A 5883-nucleotide genomic window follows, 5' to 3' on the forward strand; every position below is an offset into this window, starting at 1 on the left:
CCCCCCCCGTCAGCGCCCACTGGCAGCACCCTGGACTGAAGGCCCAGGGCTCCGATGCAGTCCAGGGCATCATGTGCAAGGCACCGTCCAGCTAGGTAACAGCAAGGAAACCCACCCGGCCTGCTTTGCCCAGGCCTTTCCCCATCGGAGCACTGCAGTCCCACATTCTTTTTTTTTTTTTTTTAAAGATTTTATTTATTTATTCAACAGAGATAGAGACAGCCAGCGAGAGAGGGAACACAGCAGGGGGAGTGGGAGATGAAGAAGCAGGCTCATAGCGGAGGAGCCTGATGTGGGGCTCGATCCCATAACGCTGGGATCACGCCCTGAGCCGAAGGCAGACGCTTAACCGCTGTGCCACCCAGGCGCCTCTGCAGTCCCACATTCTGAAGCCCCTCGGGGCCCCGGCAAACCGGGCCAGCCAGGAACCCCAGTGCCAGCTGAGCACGCAACGGATGGAGGCGAGACCCCAAGGTTGTGTTTCTGGCCCTTGAGGCAGAAGCTCCAGGTTCAGTCCCTCTGCAGACAGGCAGACCTACCCGGCCCTTGGCTACGGCCAGCCCTTCCAGCCCCTCGTCCTGGCACGCACCACCCCACGCCCAAGAATGAGGGTGAACACCCGCCTCCCTTCCCACCAGACAGGCACCCACTACACTGCTGAAAACAGCCAATCTCAATCCGTTGGCGTAGATCAGTCTTGTCCTTTGACCACACCTCTTCAAATAACAACAAAGTAAACCAAAAAGCATACAATTGGGGGGTAGGAAAATTTCTGGAACTTAACAGCACCGATGGTGGTGCAGGCTGAGTGAATGTCCACTTGGAGATGGCTAAACAGGTGCATTTCGTGTGTGCAGTGACCCGTCACACACACAAGTGAACAGGCCTGCCTCAGGGATCGGAAATGCAGCCGCTGTGGGCCGCACCGCGTTCCCGGACGCCGTGACCGACGTTTCCCATAAGAGTGTGCGGAGCCGACCCACGGAACACAACCTGCAGAACACGACCCACGGAACACGACCCATGGAACATCATAGGACCGCGGCCCCAGTCTGATCTCGTCAAACCAAACAGGACACGCTTTCAAAGCCCCTTCTGGCCCCGTCAACACCCTGGGGGTTTCCCAGACCCCCACTCCCGCGTGCTCCTTCGGCCCCCTGGGCAGCAGAGTCCGCTCTCTCAGGCTCTCACCAGGGTGCAGTGGTGGCATGTAAAAACAGTTTTCCAAACTTAGGCAACACCCCGAGGGCTGGGACAGGAAGCTGGGGCACTAACGACCTCACGTCTCTCCCTGCTTGCCAAATCCACCTGCCGCTGACCCCCGGGCTCCCACCCAAATCTGTGTGGCCGGGCTCGCCACAAGACGCTCTTTCCGGTCTTTCTAAGCAGTGGTTATAGGCGAAGACTCGGAGGCTGGGTTATCAGCTTCCAACAGCTCAGATGTCGAGATGCTGTTTCTGTGGAAGAATCCAGAATGTCCTGGCTGAGGCAGGCCCTCTCCGGATGGGCCACTGCACAGACAGGGGAAAACCCCTCCATGGGCTCCCCTGCCTCAGTTCCCCCGGCTGCAGGGAAAGGAGCTGGGCCCGCTTTCACACTGTTCCAACTTCGCTTTTGGTTCAAAAAACGCCAGGCCAATGGGCAGCACAAACAAGAGGAGGGAAAATAGAATCCCCACCACAAACAATGGATTTCCCAGGCAAACCGGGGACTCTCGGACAGCTGTCCCGACCCTGAAGCCCTTGGCTTCCTGCCTCCGGGGCTGCCCCAGGCTGGTTCTCCCCACAAACAGACTCATCTAGCACTTGTCTCTTTCTAGGCTCTAACTCATCCCTGGACTTCCTGCCCTGCACACACACGCACACACCCCTGACCCCCGACGGCCACGTGCCGGATGCATAGGAAACGGCTCAGAACAATAAACCTTAATATTTTCCATTCTCTCCTCTTTGAAGATTTGGGGAACATTGAATTACACATTAGAGAATTTTCCATGCTTAGGAGAGAGAGCTAAACTGAAAGGTACCTCCCACAGCTGTGTCACGTGGCATCGCAAAGGGGGGAAGGCAGGGTGTGCTGTCATCTCAGACCATGCCTACCTGCCCCGCGTCTCGGTGCTGCTGGTTCCTACTGCGCACGCGCACCGCACGCCGCTCCTTCCTGAGTGACGCCTGGAGGCGTGAGCACCCAGCCCAACGCCGCTCCCATCCCCCCGGTGATGTGGGCAGTGGGGAGCCCGTGTGAACACAACCACAGGGAACCCTACCCTGTGCGCTATTCGGTCTCAGGGGAAGAGTCCGAGGGGAAAAGAGGACAAAGGAGAAGGATCCCGATGGGCCACGTGGCATCGCAGTCAGGGAGACCGCTCTGGCGGCCAAACTGGGTCCCATGGCCAAAGCAGAGCTCCGTCATCCCCCTGAAAACAAAGACGTCAGAGCTACGCACCTGAACAGGCAGACAGGTGCTGTAGCGGGTTGAACTGTGTCCCCCAAAAACATATGTTGAAGTCCCAACCCCCAGTACCTGTGAGTGTGACCCAACTTGGAAACAGGGCCTTTGCTGATGTAATGGAGATATAAATTAAGGGGGCGCCTAAGTGGCTCAGTCAGTTAAGCGTCTGACTCTTCATCTCAGTTTAGGTCTTGATCTCAGGGTCACGAGTTCCAGCCCCGCACTGGGCACAGCACGGAGCCTTCTTAAGAAAGAGAGAGAGATAAATCCAGATGGGGTCAGAGAGGAGGAGGGTGGGCCCGAAACTCAGAAGGACTGGTGTCCTTAACGTGAGGGAAGATACACAAGCCACACAGGGAGAAGGCCACGTGACAACGGAAGCCTAGCTGGGGTGAGCCAGGGCAGGTCAAGACTCCTGGGGCCACTGGGAGCTGGAAGAGGCAGGTCTTCCCTAGGGCCATCCCTCTGAGGAAGACTCTGGAACTTCTCACTCGGGCCACCTCCTCTCCCAGGAGCTATAAAGCTACAGACAGAGGGCGTGCGCGTTGTTGACCCTGGTAAGTGTTGCTCCTCACCTCTCGGCATCATCCGCGGAGCTGACACCGTGTGCAGTGATCCCAAACAACCGCTCCCCCCATCTTTCCCAGGGAACATTCTGGCTTTCCGAGGTTGCTCCGGTACCTCTGGTGACAGACGTCACCTGTCCTCTGGCAGTCTGGTGGCCGTGGTAGGGTGTCCCAGGTCGCTAGCTCGAAAGAGCCGACATGAAGAGGAGTGAGGCACTGACGTGGGCACCAGACGGGCGAAGCCCCAGGCAAGGCGCTGGGTGAAAGCAGCCAGGCACGAAAGCCCACACAGGGGTGTGAGTCTGTGGCTCAGGCACCCACAGAGCCAGGAAGCTGACTGCTGCTTCCTCCCAGGGGCTGGGGCTGGGGAATGGGGAGCAACTGGGTCGCGTCCAGGGTCCCCCCTGGGGGTGACGAAAGGGCTTTAAGGGACAGAGGTGGCGGCGGTGCATCACTGTGATTGCACCAAATGCCACAGAACCGTACGCTTTAACGTGGCCAATTTCACCTCGATGAAAATGAAAGAGGAGAAAGATCAAGCCCAGCTGCTTAAAAATACACCGAGACCTGTGCATGGACCAAGTGGTACTGAACCCAAGATCCGGTCACGTGGGGAGGGGGCCGGGGGACGGGGTGAGGCTGGCGGCGAGAGCCGAGCACCGCCCCCCCCCCCGCCCCACCGTGTGCAAGGACGCACAGCGGTCTGGCCCCCACCCTCGCAGGCCTCCTCCCCAGAGCAGTGGGCTCAGGCCTGCATCCCAGCCCCCAGCCCATCTACCTCCCTGCCCCTGCCAGCTGGGCTGCAGGGCACTGGGGTCCCAGCGCACCCAGCGCCCCGAGGACCCTTCCTCTCACCAGGGCTTTTAAGACAAGGTACGTGTTCATCGTGCAGCTTTTAACACACAAACACCAGAGAGATTTCACACATGTGCAGACACAAAAATGATACTGAAGTACCTGCCCCTTTGGCTGTTGGCGATGTCAGGGCGCCAGGGAGAATTCGGAAGCGCAGAAGGAGGGCCCAGGACAGGACAGAAGGGGCCGGGTGGGGCCGCTCAGCTCCGGAGGGAACGAAGCGTCTGAAGCCACAGGCAGGGACACGTGCTCCCACACGTCCAGCCCCTGACCACTCAGAACGGCTGCGTTTCGTTAGCTTGTGTGTGCGTGCGCGTGTGTGTGTGTGTGCACGTGTGTGCGTGCGTGTGTGTGCGTGCATGCGCGTGTGGTAAAATACACACAAAACTTAACACTTTAAAACGCTGAAGCATACAGATCAGTGGCATGAAGCACCTTCACGCCGCTGCGACCATCACCCCCATGGGCCTCCGGAACTCGACACCCTGTCCCCATCAGGCACCGGCTCCTGCTCCCGCTCCCCCCGCCCCGGCGGCCACGCTCGTGCCGGGCTGCGTGAAAGCCCCCACCCTAGGATCCTCATCACCTCCCACGATACGCGTCCTCGCACGTCTGGCTTATCTCACGAGCACGAGGGGTTGATGTTTCCTCCACGTGGTGGCACGGTCCCCACCTCCCTGCCTCTCAGGGCTGAACAAAATCGCAGACCCGCCTCTTCTGCTCATCCACGCATCTGCTGGGGACACCGGGCGCCTCCACCTTTGGACTATCGTGAGCCTGCCGCTGTGAGCCCCTCTCCCGGGCACCCCTGCACCCCCCTCCAAAGCAAAGAGACCTCCTCCACCACGCCGGCATGCTGGAAGCAGGGGGAGAGGCAGGAAGGACAGACGGACACAGAGGAGGAAAGGCTCCGCAAGGCGGTACAGCCGCCCTCGCAGCTGCTCAACCAACAGCCAGAAGGAAAAGTCAGGCCACAGGAAAGGGGATGGGCGGAGAGGCCAGCCACTCCTGCCACGTCCGGACAGCACACGCATCCCCCGTGCACCCTCACCACACCCTGCAGATGACCTCTGCTAGCCTGTGCCAGGGGAAACTGAGGCACAGAGCCCTCCACCACCCGCTCCATGTGCAGGCGGGGAGTGCCCCGTGGGGAGGGGGGAGGGAGGGTGGGACCTGGGAAAGCCAGCAGGGCCCCTCAAGGCCAGGAAGCCCCCCTCCCCTGGGCCACCTTGGGGGGTCGGGAACAATCCAAACACCCCAAGAGAGCAAAGCTGTGCCATCAACTCCGCGGCTGCTAGGAGCCAGGCCTGAAAATCCGACACAGGGGGACGGCAGGGACGGGGGCTTGGCCGGCTCGTGTCCCCTCTAACACTTCCACACAATGACAAAGCAGGCTATGCGTCCTTTCCCACCAGTTTCTCGCCTGGAAGGTGAGGGACTATCCCCTGTCCCACAAGATCGGCGCAGAAAGCACACCAGCCCAGGGCTTGCCTGCTGCTCACCTTCGCCGATAGCCCACTGTGGACGCAGCTGTGGAAAGCAGCCACGGAAAGCAGCCACGGAGGCCGCCCCTACAGCCCCCGTGGAGGACCGGCCAGGCACTGGACAGGCTGGACGTCCCATGTCCAGTGGCCGTGACCTTATACTAAAGGCTAGCGCGACCCCATTCAGGGGAGGTCAGTGGTCCCTGGTCCACTCTCAAGCCCAGCACCACGTCCCCGCCCCGAGGGATCACCACACCGGCCAACGTGACCCCACCACGGCTGCAAAGGTTGACGCGGTGTGTCAGGTCAGGGTGGCTGGAACAAACGCTTGTGCTACACAGTCTGCCTCCAAAGTAGTCAAACTGTGTGTCTGTGTGTCTGTGTGTACATGTGCGTATTTGTGTGTGTGTTTGCACACGTGTGTTTGTACATGCATGTGTGTACCTGTGTCCACGTGCATATGTGTGTCCACGTGTGTGCATGTGCATGTGTGCAGGTGCACACGTATCTGTGTGTGTTTGTGCATG

At 59.8% G+C, this 5883-nt stretch overlaps 1 protein-coding gene and 1 long non-coding RNA gene across 2 annotated transcripts in view; both read right to left on the reverse strand.

Annotated features, from left to right (window-relative positions):
- CELSR1 (cadherin EGF LAG seven-pass G-type receptor 1) overlaps window positions 1–5883 on the reverse strand; it is a 136573-nt gene that overhangs the window by 116295 nt on the left and 14395 nt on the right. The window lies entirely within an intron of this gene.
- Window positions 272–2579, reverse strand: LOC103674019. The gene is made up of 3 exons (XR_571528.2): window positions 2524–2579; window positions 2267–2416; window positions 272–1457 (listed from the first exon to the last, which is right to left on the reverse strand). It is a non-coding gene; the product is annotated as an uncharacterized LOC103674019 (long non-coding RNA).

This window comes from Ursus maritimus, unplaced genomic scaffold (genome assembly GCF_017311325.1).
Source record: "Ursus maritimus isolate PB19 unplaced genomic scaffold, ASM1731132v1 scaffold_21, whole genome shotgun sequence".
NCBI classification, from domain to species: Eukaryota; Metazoa; Chordata; class Mammalia; order Carnivora; family Ursidae; genus Ursus; species Ursus maritimus.